Here is a 13,297-nt window from a genome sequence, read left to right as displayed (position 1 = left end):
TTCTATATAATTTTTAATTCAAAAAAGCTCCATAGATATCATAGTCCTTGAATTTCATGGTTCAAAAAATCTAATATCAACTCAGTTGGTAATAATCACCACAAAACCAATCGTTAAAATATTTAAAAGAAGAATAACCTTTTCACTTTTCCTTAAATATTCTGTCTCTGACATCTTTATGGCCATGATGAAGTTGGTATATGTAAGATTTTTGAGTGATCTGAAACACAATCAGTTGATTGTTTACTAATTGTGGCTACTAAATATGATAACAGTTTCGTATTTTTACATCGTCAACTATAAAGGAAACACTGAAATACTAATAACATATATTTTTTTTTAGTTAAATTCCGAATCTGGACTTTCAGAAGTTTTTTCACGCGGACTAACTCAAGTCTGGACCATACATATCAGCACAGCGTTTCTTTAGAACCCGGATTGTTTTCAAGGAAGATAATATAACTTTTTATTCCACCCGAGTACAAAAAATTCATTTGAGGCAGTCTTGTATCTTGCTGATGAAAGCACTCGTTTAATTTCTCTGCGTCCCGAGGCCGAAGGACGTTTGGGAGAGTCAAAGGAGCATTCGAAATGAAAATAAAACCATTTCGCTTTCAGAAGTTACCGAGATATAGCGGTCAAAACGACAGGATCTTTTACAGAGAGTTATTTGGTCCTGTCTCAAAAGGCATATAGGGTCGAGAGAGGCACGGGCGTCACAGAGACTTTAATGAATCGAGGCTCAGCGACGTGGCGGGTGCGGGCGCCGGGGGTGGGGGAGGGGTGGCGGCTGGGACGCAGGCGTGGGCACAGGGTCTCCTCAGCGTCCCGACGCCGCCGTCAGTCAGTCAGTGCGGGACCGCGGCTCCGGTGACGTCAGTGTCTGTGTACTTCCGACTACTTGTTGCTCTCGGATACCCAATTGTTGCTTCCGCCGATAGCCGGTAAGTTACGTCTTGGTGTGGAGGGACGCTTTAGTAACAGTCGATACTATCGTAGGTACAGTCGCAAGGGACGGCGACTAACTTCCTGTATCTGAGAGAGTAGCGGAGTCTGTAATTGTTAGGATCGATATTTACTGTATAACTAAACAATAGTAAGTTAGCTGAAAAGAGTTGAGTTGTTCAGCCAATACTAGAACAATGGTAACTTTCAGTTTTGCTCTGTAAATAATACACAATAGTTTGATCTGTAATACTCGAGCACTACTTTATTTTATGCGATAAATAAATCTAAATGATACTTAAAAAATGAAAAAAAATAGTTAACGCATTCAGATTAACCATCAGTTTTTTTAATTTACTAATTTTAAAAGCGCGATGCTTTAAGAGAAAGCGACAAATATACCAATTTCAAATTCCACTGAAAACATCGCTATCATTAATAAATATATATATAAAATGTAACAAGTTAGCCAATATTTAGATTAAGCGTATCACATAAACGTAAAATATATAAAATGTGAAAAATATTTCTTTTAAAAAGTTGAGCTGTGTCAAATAAAGAAGGACTACTTTTTTACGTACAAGCCAATAAAATATCTACAGAGTTAATTAATCAAGCATGTTTGTGTACTTAAAATTTAAATGATTCAAACACAATTTAATAAATTTAAACACCCATGTAAAAATCAAGATAATATTATTTTCAGATATATTTCCGCAGTGTGCTTTCGTTATTTTAATATTTATTTTATTTCTATCCAAAATAGATCAAATGCCTACTATGAAAAGCCTGTCGTATTGACAAGGAAAAATATACTTCTATTATCTTATGTTAATGTCATGGAAAGTATTCGTACCAAGTTTCTTATGTTAGTGTGTTGTTTACAAAGTATGTTTTTAATAACATTTATTATAATAAAAAAATAGGAATATATTTTCAAAAGAAGAGTTAGATTATAAAAGTATATATAAAAAAATAGATATTCATAATAGAACGTTTATTCATAAAATTAGTACGGTAAATATGAATTAACTTAAAACTTTTAAAAACGACACAGGAACGTTTAAAGAATTTAAATATGTCAAAAATGAAAATAACAAGTATTTAATCATATTATAGATGTATTTCTGTTATTCTGTTATTTATTGTATTGTATATTAAGTAGAATTTAAATTCGAAATGCACAAAATGTTTAAATTAAAATATTGTGCATTGTGATACCCTTATTTCGATAACAGATCAAAGAAAAATCGAAATTAATTGGAACAATTTTTATCTGCATCTTTTCGTAGCCTACTTTTAAAAATCTATAGTTTAGAAAATCAACCTCCTTCTTTTCTAAAGATTTATACATACAAAAAATATTCGTCCGTAACCTAAATGCGGCTCTACACTAATCCTTAACATATATATTGAAAGGCTTCAAAAACACATAACTTGTATTGATTTTGGGATAAAATTCAATTTGAATGTAACAGTGGTAATCTGTTCTCCGTTAACAATCATAGAATTATTGACAAAATCGTGCATAAGTTATTTACAACAATTTGATTCTTGCATCCGTCCTCCGTTAACAATAATATAATTATTGACAAAATCGTGCGTCATAAGTTATTTACAACAATTTGATTCTTGTAGCCGTCCTCCGTTAACAATCATATAATTATTGACATCCTGCGTCAAAAATTATTTACAACAATTTGATTCTTGTAGCCGTCCTCCGTTAACAATCATATAATTATTGACATCCTGCGTCAAAAATTATTTACAACAATTAGATTCTTGCAGCCGTCCTCCGTTAACAATAATATAATTATTGATAAAATCGTGCGTCAACATTTAAAAGAAATTATCGTTTCCAGCACAATATTTTCTGAAGATAATAGTATATTTTAGTCTAGCCGATAGTCAATTTACACTGTATAAAGCACTAACCTGCTCTTTCCTCGACAAAGGAATTTTCCCTATGAAAATGCTAGCCTCGCTAATTTTGACGGATGTCAACATTGGTGGGTAGAACAGGCGTTAAAGATAATGAATGTATTTATTATAAGAAAGAGATATGTAGATAATTATTTCACTAGACTAATTTTTTCAGCTTGACATACTTAAATAATAAGTTATATCACCGTCAGTTAAAGAGACTGAAAATCGCCACTTTCAGGGTTTGTGTACGGTTAACTGACGCGCATTTACGCGTCTGAAGGTTGGTTTTGGCTGAACCAAACAAAGAAAACAAATTCTAAGAAAACACTGTCTTTTATCATTTTGACCCGATTGGTATTCTCCTATTTCGGCATCCACTAAAAACTGGAGCGGCGCACTATCGATATATTTCTTAGGGAAAATTTAGTCGATTCAAGGAAAACCAGAAAAGTATAGTAACGTCATGTTTATTTTACCAGACAAAGTTAAGGATATGCAGCCCTCTCTAACACTTAACCTGGGGACCAACGGCGTAAAGGTGACTTCCGAACCACCACCAATGGCCGGGCAGGCGGACTGCTTGCAAGGACAGGATCGCTCAGCGGTCACTAATCCAAGCAGCAGCCACGCTCGACTTTGCTTGATAACGTTATCTCGCGATAACCGCCGTACCCGCTACACTGCGCCATTGCCTAAGCGTGTTTATACAATGAAAATTGGATGTGGACTCCTTGACAAATTATTCTAACAAGGTCTAGTAAATGTATAGATAGTTTTGATGTTACCATTATGCATACACCGTTTCGACTTGATACTCTCTGATGGTAGTAACACGGACTTGCCTACTGCCTTCTAAATATCTTAATCAGTGAAAATAATAACGTAAATCGATAGTTATCTGATAACGGAACAAGGAAGGCTATGCTATTAAACGTCAGCCAAATAATAGTCATCCACAAGTTCACATATACAAATAATTTTACAAAGCTTAAACAAAATTCACAATAATAAAATAGAAGTATATTTTGTTCGTATCAAAGTTATCTAATTCGGTTGCTAAATTGAATTTGTCTAGTAATTAAAATTGCTCCTATAAAGTTAATTGAATGGAATTGAAATGGGTCCGCACATGAATGGAAATCGGTGGCTGAATGTGGAACAGCATATTACATTGTGTCCTGTGCCGGTGCGACCACGGTAAATGAGAATTGGAAGAATGTGTTTCTGAGCAACTAAATATTACATATTTATCGTGGTATAAAATTAGGATTTATATTTAATAAAAAAATAATGATCGCAGAATAAAATAAAAAGAAAAAAAAACAAAGAGTAGTCAAACTATTGTAAGAGTTTAAGCATTTGTAAATAAATAAAAAAAAAACTTAATTTGCACAGTTTCAATACCAAAGAGCTTATTAGGAACGATATCCAAAAATGCATAAAAAATGTATAATACATAAAAATACGTCATCATTAGCAAGTAAACTAATAAAAACTGATTAGTTAGACAAATATTTTGTAAAACATATTGTAATTTATTAAATTTGTATTATTATTACTTAGGTGAAATGAAAATTCATTTTTACGTCTCTCTGAATTTCGTATCCATTAATGGCACACAACTTGATAATCTCACAAAGAACTCAAAGTGCTGTGCTCTCGCCACAGTTTTAAATTCCCGAAACTGTCCAAAACAACCCTAGAGACTTTTGCGTGCAGTGCAAGAGGAAACGAGATTCTAATAAAAACGAGCCAAGAGCGAGAACGCAATTTTCATTACTAGTAAGAAATTGCTAGTATTTTTATGTATTTTATTATAAATTTTAAAAGTGTTCCCATTGCATCTAATTATAGGATCACGTACTTCAGATAAGGACTAAGCAGGGGATCTCTCATGCCAATTCCGTAACTCTTATACTTTTAAAGTTATATTTAACTACAGTATGAAAAACCGCAATGTGCAGGATTTAAAATTATTATTAAATGTAATCAGTTAAAATGAATCGTAATAAAGAATAAGTAATTGTACAAATAATAACTAATTATACTGTAATTAAATAAACTAAAACAATACGCAGTTTTTTGTTTATGAAAATCTATCAACAAACACAATTTCTAAAAAAATTAGATTTATAAAATAATATTAATTTAATGTTGGTTAATTTTAAGGGAAGTTCCGGAGACAGAAAAACGATTATTGTTTGAAACAATCGCCGTTATAATACATTGTCACCTCTTATAAGAGAAATTGTTCAAACTCAATATTTCTTTTTTTTAGTAGGAAAAATTGAATATTACGTTGAATAATGTATTTAATTATGAAACAAATTATTAAATAACGAAAGTAATATTTCTTATCGTAGTAAAACAAACTCTTTTAACTTTTTTGTGATGATAAATCATCCATCAGTTTTTTCAAATATCGAAAAAGGGAGAACCCTTTAAAAAAATCGATATTGTTGTTTGAATGTTCAGTTTGATATAAATAAGATTTTTTTAAAAATAATTTAATTTTTCAAACTTCCTCAACCAAATTTTCTTGATGAAAAAATGCTTTCTACTTAAAATTAACAAAGATGAAGGTTGTTTCAAAGCAAACCTCTCAACATTGAGAAACACTCAGGCATATACAATATTATTTTTAAAATAAATTATATCATAACAGAGCGTTACCTATTATAAAAAGCTGACAGACCATGATGAGAGACCATATTAATTGGGTAATTACGATTCAATACCGTCCTCTACACTAATTCTAACACACGAATTCTTTACTGATTCTACGACTTTTACTTTAATATCTGTAGATTCTCCGGTCAAGTTCCGTTATTTCACCCCATGTTTTTAAATCGCTACTATAGCCACGGAATTGATTGTTTTAACTATTTATGATCATAGACGAGTACGGAGGTACTAAACTAGATAGACACTGTTTGTTTTCCTTGACGACGTCTTATCTTATCAGCATCAGGCATGCCCAGACTGTTCTTGTTATCGAAATGAGACGAGTGCCTCCGGCCGGTCAATAAAAGAAAAACATCCCTCGAGATAGTACCTATCAGTAAAATATAAAATTCTAGAGGGGCTGATCAGAAATATAAATTGAAATGATTAGTCCACCTCAAACAGTCAATTCCGTGGCTATAGTAGCGATTTAAAAACAAGGGGTGAAATAACGGAACTTGACCGATTCTCCATAAGTTTTGTACCTGGTATTGAACTGTGTATTATAATAGTCAACTTGTTTTGTACTTTATATGGTAGAATAAAATGAAGAAACTTTATTTACTACGATATAATCCATAAACGGTTACTGACATGGAATAAAAATCTCTATTTGTGATTCCTTAAGCCCAAATTTGATAATGGAATTGTGAGAGAATGACAGGCTATAGAAACAGCTAAGCGCTAATCTTGAGAAAGACTGAGTCAATTTGGCTAGTTCTTTTTGTAGAATATTCGTTGAATCCTAGGAAGGTTTATATGAAGATAAATATTAGAAAAGTGACTAGAATATTTTTGAATTCTAAAAACATTTAGCATATTTTTATAATCAAAATTTAACCGACACAGCTGAAGTTTGACAAATTGGCTGAAAATTCGGTTTACATTCTAATACAGAAGTTTTATAAATTTTTATACATTATTTATTGAACAGCGTTTGATCAGTAGTGTAATACAGATAGTAAATACAAAGTTATTATCTAAAGTTTACTTCAGATTACACCTGTACCGTATTTAATACATTTGATGTATTGTGAATATTATTTAAACAAGGATTTAAAACCAACATAAATCTCTTCAGGTAAAACGGACCATTTGGGTAAATGAACTTTAGCATTTACATAAAACAATATATTTTGTCTACACCTTAATTACACCCAGAAGGGCCCAATAACGTATTATAAGTTGGCAACACTGTGTTATTTTTATGTTATCTGTATTAACAAACTGGTTTTAAGAGTCTCCACGTTGTGACTCAAGAGTGTGATTCTTCAACTTTGAACACGAGTTAGATGAATTTTCATGTGAGTATAAGACTGGAAGTTTTGATGCTTTAAAACTCTGTTTTATTGAGCCATTTAAATTTTTTACATAAGAAGTAATTATAAAAAGAATTACATTAAATTTATAATCCGTGTCCATTTTGAATCAACGCCCAAATGTGGTCACAGTTTTAACGTGCCATTAGGGCTTTTAGATTGATCGATTGGAGATTTAGGTCGATTTAGACTTGACAGCTGACAGGTTTCACGACAGTAAGTTGTAGTTCTTACTATTTTTTTTATTTGTGTTTTATAAAAACTAATGTTATTAATAAAAAGTATAGAAGCAGTTGAATATTGATGTACCCAATATTAAGCGAACGTCGAATGTGGACCTTAATTACGAACAATTTGGAATTACGTCTGGACTTTTTGCCGAATTGGGCACATTTTCTACTATAAAATAAGAAATAAATAATCTTATTACGAAATAAATTTAGAAAAAAGTCGTCTCTGACATTGGGATGTGGCATTTTACCAGTGGCTTAAGGAAAACCAGTGATATGAACACAAAAATATCTCAACAATCCGTTCTTTCCCAGACTGCAGTCCAAAACACATAGACTTCTTAACGCAAAACGATTATTTTCGAAAGTTTTCACTCTAATACCGGAAGTAGATAGGAAGTAGGTTGGATTTTCCCCTATACCGTGTAATACTCTTCTCAGTCCTATTATGTACCATGCATTATGTATATTTTCTTCATCGAGAAACACGGAAAACTCAACTATGGCACCGGAAATACGTAGACCGGATGCAGATTACAAGAGACGGAAGTAGTTGCTTTTTCACAGAAGTAGATTTCCGAGAGCTACATACCTATATAGTTGTTTTATTGGGGCAATAAGGAAAACTCAACTGTGGCACCGTAGGTAATTTTATTCGATGGGATGTAAACACTTTTTGACTGAAATAGGTTTTCGAGACTCATGTATTTTGTGTTTTTGATTTGCGCAACAAGGTAGACCCATATTTGACGTTGAAATGCTCCTACACGTGCAAAACATTATATAACAGTCAGGTTAAACTCTGAAACTTATAACCATGAATACTGCAATAATATAAGCCTGGTGTATGCCTACTGACATTAGAAAAATACATATGTATACAAGCGTATCATATTAAATCAAAGTGCTTTTATTAAGTAGTGTAGGGATTTTGATTTTGAAAATTGCGTTTGAAGTCGCGGGTAATAGCTGGTTGGAAATATTATTAAAAACAATGTTAAACGTTATTGCATCTCATAAAACTAATAAACTTACTAGAATATATAATTAACTCAATGCAATTAGTAGAAAATATAAGCATACGAAACCACTAGTCAAATTTATTTACGGACGGCACCATATTAAGATTTTAAATGCTGTGACGTTATATCACGGTGACGTCTAAATGAACAACACTTAAAGGCGTCAATCGTTAAACCGAAAATGTAAAACGCAATACTGAGATTCTCACAGATAATTAGCTAATTAAGTCTTCAAAGTGTGTAAAGAACATCTCTGTACGTCGTGTCTCACTCACTTGCCTAAAGTGCTAATAAAGTTCTCAGGTTAATTGTCAGTAGAGATCAAACAGATATTGTGTGTAATTTAGAACCTTGTAGTTGACACTCATACTGTCTGTACGTCGTGTCTCACTCACTTGCCTAAAGTGCTAATAAAGTTCTCTTGTTAATTGTCAGTAGAGATCAAACAGATATTGTGTGTAATTTAGAACCTTGTAAACGCTACACATTTGACACTCATACTGTCTGTACGTCGTATCTCCTCCACTTGCCTAAAGTGCTAATAAAGTTCTCAGGTTAATTGTCAGTAGAGATCAAACAGATATTGTGTGTAATTTAGAACCTTGTAAACGCTACACATTTGACACTCATACTGTCTGTACGTCGTATCTCACCCACTTGCCTAAAGTGCTAATAAAGTTCTCTTGTTAATTGTCAGTAGAGATCAAACAGATATTGTGTGTAATTTAGAACCTTGTAAACGCTACACAGTTGACACTCATACTGTCTGTACGTCGTATCTCACTCCACTTGCCTAAAGTGCTAATAAAGTTCTCTTGTTAATTGTCAGTAGAGATCAAACAGATATTGTGTGTAATTTAGAACCTTGTAAACGCTACACATTTGACACTCATACTGTCTGTACGTCGTATCTCCTCCACTTGCCTAAAGTGCTAATAAAGTTCTCAGGTTAATTGTCAGTAGAGATCAAACAGATATTGTGTGTAATTTAGAACCTTGTAAACGCTACACAGTTGACACTCATACTGTCTGTACGTCGTATCTCACCCACTTGCCTAAAGTGCTAATAAAGTTCTCAGGTTAATTGTCAGTAGAGATCAAACAGATATTGTGTGTAATTTAGAACCTTGTAAACGCTACACATTTGACACTCATACTGTCTGTACGTCGTATCTCACCCCACTTGCCTAAAGTGCTAATAAAGTTCTCAGGTTAATTGTCAGTAGAGATCAAACAGATATTGTGTGTAATTTAGAACCTTGTAAACGCTACACATTTGACACTCATACTGTCTGTACGTCGTATCTCACTCACTTGCCTAAAGTGCTAATAAAGTTCTCAGGTTAATTGTCAGTAGAGATCAAACAGATATTGTGTGTAATTTAGAACCTTGTAAACGCTACACAGTTGACACTCATACTGTCTGTACGTCGCACTCCACTTGCCTAAAGTGCTAATAAAGTCCTTTGGTAGAGATTGTCCAGTAGAGATCAAACAGATATTGTGTGTAATTTAGAACCTTGTAAACGCTACACAGTTGACACTCATACTGTCTGTACGTCGTGTCTCACCCACTTGCCTAAAGTGCTAATAAAGTTCTCTTGTTAATTGTCAGTAGAGATCAAACAGATATTGTGTGTCATTTAGAACCTTGTAAACGCTACACAGTTGACACTCATACTGTCTGTACGTCGTGTCTCACCCACTTGCCTAAAGTGCTAATAAAGTTCTCAGGTTAATTGTCAGTAGAGATCAAACAGATATTGTGTGTCATTTAGAACCTTGTAAACGCTACACAGTTGACACTCATACTGTCTGTACGTCGTGTCTCACCCACTTGCCTAAAGTGCTAATAAAGTTCTCAGGTTAATTGTCAGTAGAGATCAAACAGATATTGTGTGTCATTTAGAACCTTGTAAACGCTACACATTTGACACTCATACTGTCTGTACGTCGTATCTCACCCACTTGCCTAAAGTGCTAATAAAGTTCTCAGGTTATTAATTGTCAGTAGAGATCAAACAGATATTGTGTGTAATTTAGAACCTTGTAAACGCTACACATTTGACACTCATACTGTCTGTACGTCGTGTCTCACCCACTTGCCTAAAGTGCTAATAAAGTTCTCAGGTTAATTGTCAGTAGAGATCAAACAGATATTGTGTGTCATTTAGAACCTTGTAAACGCTACACATTTGACACTCATACTGTCTGTACGTCGTATCTCCTCCACTTGTCTAAAGTGCTAATAAAGTTCTCAGGTTAATTGTCAGTAGAGATCAAACAGATATTGTGTGTCATTTAGAACCTTGTAAACGCTACACATTTGACACTCATACTGTCTGTACGTCGTGTCTCACCCACTTGTCCTAAAGTGCTAATAAAGTTCTCAGGTTAATTGTCAGTAGAGATCAAACAGATATTGTGTGTAATTTAGAACCTTGTAAACGCTACACATTTGACACTCATACTGTCTGTACGTCGTATCTCCTCCACTTGTCTAAAGTGCTAATAAAGTTCTCAGGTTAATTGTCAGTAGAGATCAAACAGATATTGTGTGTAATTTAGAACCTTGTAAACGCTACACATTTGACACTCATACTGTCTGTACGTCGTATCTCCTCCACTTGTCTAAAGTGCTAATAAAGTTCTCAGGTTAATTGTCAGTAGAGATCAAACAGATATTGTGTGTAATTTAGAACCTTGTAAACGCTACACATTTGACACTCATACTGTCTGTACGTCGTATCTCCTCCACTTGTCTAAAGTGCTAATAAAGTTCTCAGGTTAATTGTCAGTAGAGATCAAACAGATATTGTGTGTAATTTAGAACCTTGTAAACGCTACACATTTGACACTCATACTGTCTGTACGTCGTATCTCCTCCACTTGTCTAAAGTGCTAATAAAGTTCTCAGGTTAATTGTCAGTAGAGATAAAACAGATATTGTGTGTAATTTAGAACCTTGTAAACGCTACACATTTGACACTCATACTGTCTGTACGTCGTATCTCCTCCACTTGCCTAAAGTGCTAATAAAGTTCTCAGGTTAATTGTCAGTAGAGATCAAACAGATATTGTGTGTAATTTAGAACCTTGTAAACGCTACACAGTTGACACTCATACTGTCTGTACGTCGTATCTCACCCACTTGCCTAAAGTGCTAATAAAGTTCTCAGGTTAATTGTCAGTAGAGATCAAACAGATATTGTGTGTAATTTAGAACCTTGTAAACGCTACACAGTTGACACTCATACTGTCTGTACGTCGTATCTCACCCACTTGCCTAAAGTGCTAATAAAGTTCTCAGGTTAATTGTCAGTAGAGATCAAACAGATATTGTGTGTAATTTAGAACCTTGTAAACGCTACACAGTTGACACTCATACTGTCTGTACGTCGTATCTCCTCCACTTGCCTAAAGTGCTAATAAAGTTCTCAGGTTAATTGTCAGTAGAGATCAAACAGATATTGTGTGTAATTTAGAACCTTGTAAACGCTACACAGTTTGACACTCATACTGTCTGTACGTCGTATCTCCTCCACTTGCCTAAAGTGCTAATAAAGTTCTCAGGTTAATTGTCAGTAGAGATCAAACAGATATTGTGTGTCATTTAGAACCTTGTAAACGCTACACAGTTGACACTCATACTGTCTGTACGTCGTATCTCCTCCACTTGCCTAAAGTGCTAATAAAGTTCTCAGGTTAATTGTCAGTAGAGATCAAACAGATATTGTGTGTAATTTAGAACCTTGTAAACGCTACACATTTGACACTCATACTGTCTGTACGTCGTATCTCCTCCACTTGCCTAAAGTGCTAATAAAGTTCTCAGGTTAATTGTCAGTAGAGATCAAACAGATATTGTGTGTAATTTAGAACCTTGTAAACGCTACACAGTTGACACTCATACTGTCTGTACGTCGTATCTCCTCCCACTTGCCTAAAGTGCTAATAAAGTTCTCAGGTTAATTGTCAGTAGAGATCAAACAGATATTGTGTGTAATTTAGAACCTTGTAAACGCTACACATTTGACACTCATACTGTCTGTACGTCGTATCTCCTCCACTTGCCTAAAGTGCTAATAAAGTTCTCAGGTTAATTGTCAGTAGAGATCAAACAGATATTGTGTGTAATTTAGAACCTTGTAAACGCTACACAGTTGACACTCATACTGTCTGTACGTCGTATCTCCTCCACTTGCCTAAAGTGCTAATAAAGTTCTCAGGTTAATTGTCAGTAGAGATCAAACAGATATTGTGTGTAATTTAGAACCTTGTAAACGCTACACAGTTGACACTCATACTGTCTGTACGTCGTATCTCCTCCACTTGCCTAAAGTGCTAATAAAGTTCTCAGGTTAATTGTCAGTAGAGATCAAACAGATATTGTGTGTAATTTAGAACCTTGTAAACGCTACACAGTTTGACACTCATACTGTCTGTACGTCGGATCTCCTCCACTTGCGTAAAGTGCTAATAAAGTCCTTTGGTAGAGATTACCAGTAGAAATAAAATAGATATTGTGTGTCATTTAGAACCTTGTAAACGCGACACAGTCTGTACGTCAACGTGGCAGTTATCTTTACGTAGTTTTGTGGAATTTAATGTCTTGAATTCAAAATAGCAATGTGCAGTCCACATGTCATTCTGGTAAAATAAATTTAAAAGAAAGTGCACTATTCTCTATATGATTTGGTAATGCTAGGTCTATTGCCTCGAAAGAATATATGCATAGTTATTATATAAAGTAATTCAGTATAGCTTAAGATTAATTCCTAGAAATATGTGATATAGAGTGAATACAATCTGTATGCTTATGGCTTGGATTTAGTTGAGGGTCGGAAGCCAATTAAAATTGTGTCAACACGCTAGCTGGATATTCTCGTAATTGGTATAAGACTTTTCTTGAAATAAGCAATTCAAAATTCTTTCTTAACTTAACGCAATGTAATAAATTTGAAATGAACGTAAGCAAATCACTGCTTTAAAGAGCAAAATGTATCATTATTTTAAATCAATAGACCTACTCAGTTGCGAACAAGAACTGAATAAAAGTGCGGCCGAGCTTTTCAAAAGTTTTACTTGTATATTTTATATCGCTTACCTATATTTTATACCGTAACAGGCC

At 34.0% G+C, this 13,297-nt stretch overlaps 1 protein-coding gene across 3 annotated transcripts in view; it reads left to right on the top strand.

Annotated features, from left to right (window-relative positions):
* The first annotated feature begins 849 nt into the window (after positions 1-849).
* LOC124360837 (KH domain-containing, RNA-binding, signal transduction-associated protein 2-like) overlaps positions 850-13,297 on the top strand; it is a 293,477-nt gene continuing 281,029 nt past the window's right edge. For all 3 annotated transcript variants that reach the window (XM_046814781.1, XM_046814780.1, XM_046814778.1), the window contains exon 1: positions 850-944. The gene's annotated coding sequence lies outside the window, so the exon portion shown is untranslated. The remainder of the gene's footprint in view (positions 945-13,297) is intronic.

Source organism: Homalodisca vitripennis, chromosome 4 (assembly GCF_021130785.1).
Source record: "Homalodisca vitripennis isolate AUS2020 chromosome 4, UT_GWSS_2.1, whole genome shotgun sequence".
In the NCBI taxonomy this organism is placed as follows: Eukaryota; Metazoa; Arthropoda; class Insecta; order Hemiptera; family Cicadellidae; genus Homalodisca; species Homalodisca vitripennis.
This window is presented reverse-complemented; position numbering and strand designations above follow the sequence as displayed.